The sequence below is a fragment of the Arachis duranensis genome, chromosome 10 (genome assembly GCF_000817695.3).
Source record: "Arachis duranensis cultivar V14167 chromosome 10, aradu.V14167.gnm2.J7QH, whole genome shotgun sequence".
Lineage (NCBI taxonomy): Eukaryota > Viridiplantae > Streptophyta > Magnoliopsida > Fabales > Fabaceae > Arachis > Arachis duranensis.
Genome location: NC_029781.3, coordinates 61,336,004 through 61,340,111, shown reverse-complemented (window position 1 = coordinate 61,340,111; position 4,108 = coordinate 61,336,004).

Sequence of the window (4,108 nt, the reverse complement as noted above, 5' to 3'; positions counted from 1 at the left end):
ATCACTTTCTTCTTGTCATTCTGAGACTTGTCTTCTCTCTTGAGCTTAGGACAATCGTATTTGAAATGTCCAACTTTTTTGCAGTTATGGTAGATAACCTTACTGATATCCTTCTTTGGTTCCTTTGAGCTACCTCTTCTGCTCCTTCCTTTTAGTCTCATCAGTCTTCTAAATTTTCTAGCAAAAAATACAATCTCTTCATCTGATAAACTGTCATTGGATTCATCATCCAATGATTTAACACAAGATTTAAGAGCCACTCCTTTTTTTCTTATGTCATTTTTCATGTGAGTGATTTCGTAAGCTAGCAACTTTCCTCTCAGCTCTTCATAGGTCATTTGGTTTAGGTTACTGCTTTCAAAGATAATAGTAGCCTTGGTTTCCCACTCTTTTGTTAGGCTTTTTATGACTTTTTTCACTAGCACTTGTTTAGAATGAGTAATCTCGATAGTATCCAAGCTATTTATGATGATAGAAAACCTCTCAAACATTTCATATATTGATTCTCCTTCTTTCATAGTAAACATTTTATACTCTTTGTTCAGCATATCAATCCTTGTTTGTTTTACTTGTGTGGTGTCCTCATGTGTAATGTGGAGCTTATCCCATATTTTCTTTGCTGTTTTGCATCTAGAAACCTTCTGGTATTCCTCAAAACTGATGCCGCAGTTCAACATGTTGATAACCTTGGCATTGAGTTCCACCTTTTTTTGGTTGTTGTCATTCTGGTGCACGGAATTGTGATTCACACTTTTCACAACTCCGATACAACTAACCAGCAAGTGCACTGGGCCGTCCAAGTAATACCTTACGTGAGTAAGGGTCGATCCCACGGAGATTGCCGGCTTGAACCAAGCTATGGTTATCCTGTAACTCTTACTTGGGAGATTAGTGATAAAAATGATTTTATTTATGAAAACTAAATAACATAAAATGGATGATACTTGTGGTTCAGTAATGAGGAACAGGTTGAGGTTCCGGAGATGCTCTGTCGTCTGAACCTCTGCTTTCTTACTGTCTTCTTCTCCAAAACACGCATGACTCCTTCTATGGCAAGCTATATGTTGGTGGATCACCATTGTCAATGGCTACCATCCGTCCTCTCAGTGAAAATGGTCCAAGTACGATTTCTGCACGGCTAATCATCTGTCAGTTCTCACTTATGTCGGAATAGGATCTCTTTATCCTTTTGCTCACTGTCACTGTGCCCAACATTTGTGAGTTTGAAGGTCGTCATAGTCATCCCGTCCCAAATCCTACTCGAAATATCACAGACAAGGTTTAGACTTTCCGGATCTCAAGAATGCTGCCAATTGGTTCTAGCCTCTACCACGAAGGTTCTGATCTCACGAGTTTAAATGCTCTGTTGTCAGGAGATGCAAGTCAAACTCGTGGATTAGAAACCCAAGAGATACACACTCAAGCTGTCGCCCAATGACTACGTTGAGTTCAGATAGAACGGAAGTGGTTGTCAGGCACGCGTTCATAAATTTGAGAATGATAATGAGTGTCACAGATCATTATATTCTTCACATTGAAGTACGAGTGAGTATCTTAGAACAGAAGCAAGCATGATTGAATAGAAAACAATAGTAATTATATTAATCCATTGAAACACAACAGAGCTCCTCACCCCCACCTATGGAGTTTAGAGACTCATGCCGTAGAAGATACAATAAGAGATGTAAAATGTCATAAGTTCCAAAATGAATCTCTAAAAGTAGTTTTTTATACTAAACTAGTAACCTAGGTTTACAGAAAATGAGTAACTAAGTGCAGATAGTACAGAAATCCACTTCTGGGGTCCACTTGGTGAGTGTTTGGGCTAAACTTTGAAGCTTTCACGTGCATAGGCCATTTTTGGAGTTAAACGCCAGCTTGGGTGCCAGTTTGGGCATTTAACTCCAGTTTTGGTGCCAATTCTGGCGTTTTACACCAGAAAAGGGTCTCTAGCTGGCGTTTAACGCCAGTTTGGGCCATCATATATCGAGCAAAGTATGAACTATTATCCATTTATGGAAAGCCCAAGATGTCTACTTTTTAACGCAATTGAGAGCGCGCCAATTGGGCTTTTGTAGCTCCAAAAAATCTACTTCGAGTGCAGAAGGGTCAGAATCTAACAGCATCTGCAGTCTTTTCTCAGCCTCTGAATCAGATTTTTGCTCAGGTCCCTCAATTTTAGCCAGAAAATACCTAAAATTACAGAAAAACACACAAACTCATATTAAAGTCCAGAAATATGATTTTTGCATAAAAATTAATACAAATATAATAAAAAGTGAATAAAACATGCTAAAAACTATATGAAAATACTACCAAAAAGCGTATAAAATATCCGCTCATCACATTCCATTCTTCTTTTACTTTACGAGTAACAACTCCTTCAGTGCTTGTTTTGGTTGAAATTTGAGGACCATTCATGATTATCTTCTAAAGGTTGTAATCTACTAATTGCACAAAGTTCTTCATTCTTTCTTTCCAGTAATTGTAATTTATTTCATTGAAGAATGGAGGTCTGTTGTTGGATTGCCTTTCTATCAGAGTGTAAGCCATTGTGTTGAATTCCATGTTGTTGGTCATCTGAATCTTTTCTCCAAGCTGTGAAACTTGATCTCTTTGAGACCAAGCTCTAATACCAATTGATGGATATCAATGGCTTAGAAAATGGAGGGTTGAATCTAGGCCTCTATTTACTTTACTTGAGTAATCTTAGAATAGGATGAAACTTTTGGATTCTGTATAGTTGTCTCGAGTGAAAAGTATGATATTCGTTTGGTTTGTCTCTTGCGAAGGAGGAGCCAAAATAGAAGTATGTGCAAGGCATATAGCTGTGAAATCTATTTGGATAGAATAAGTAAGAGATTATTTTATTTTGTCTCCTAAAGTGAAAAACCAGAAATAAAGAAGAGAAAGAGAAGTGGCACAGCCACATATCCTAGTTTGGTTACTTAGTGCAATGTAGCCTATATCCAGTCTTCATCACAACAATGACGAAATTTTACTATCTTTGAACAAGATTACATACACTAATTTTTCCTAGGATTCAACCCAAATCCTATATAGGACAAACCCAGCTTCTACCCAAGCCAGATTTAAACTTTGGTTACTTAGTGCATTTAAACTTTGGCTCTAAGTAACTTTTTTGTATGTTGATTCTTTGCAAAGCTCCATGGCCTTCAATTCCTTGAGCTTTTCGATTTGGTGTATGCAGAGAGAATGTTTTCTTCCACAAACTTCAATGTTGCACAAATATGGAAAGAATTTTCTGATGAGATTTTGGATGTGATGTTTGCCTTTAACGCTAACTTCTTTGACTTCCTCTTCTTGCTTAGATTTGGTAATTCACTTTTTGTTCTTTGATTTCGCCCTAACTCAGAGCTTTTCTTTTCTTTTTTTTTTTTGCTTTACTTCAGAGTTTCACGTGGGTGAAGGAAAAAGAGAGGAGAGAGAAGAGAGAATTTTGGTTCGGTTGTGTGTTTTGGTTCAAATGAAAGTGAGGATCCTTTCTTTAGTCAGCTTCCAACTAGAGGGAGTAAGTGAGTGGACTTTGATCACTTATTTAGACCGTATGTTTGTGTTTGGTCTAATTTTCTTTGCTTCACATCAGCCTTCCAGATATCTTTGGGCTTTAATAATTGTTGGGCCTGTTTTCATGCTTCTTAGGGCTGTTTGCATTAATTTAATTTATTGCATACTTAAGCAAACTAATTACACACATAATTGACTTTTAAATTAATAATAACTTTTAGTCATCATCTGTAATATGTTGTTAGTTCTTCAAACTGAACAATATATATATAAACTATATCTCTGAGAAATTTAAAACTTATAATCATATATATAATTTTTGTTCAAATCTCAGTAGGTGAGTGTAGCCGATATTTATTTATACTCTCCAACAAAATAGTTTCGACACATGCGGCGTTGTACATATTCTAGTTAGTATAGTTGGATTATTCGCTTAAATTACTAAAACAACAACAAAAATTAAATTAAAATTTTAATTTCTAACTAAAGTTAAATTTTATATTCTTACTATGTAAATAAAAATTGATCATAAATTATTAAAATATTTTTATCGTTAATCAACATATTTAAAAATTGTAGA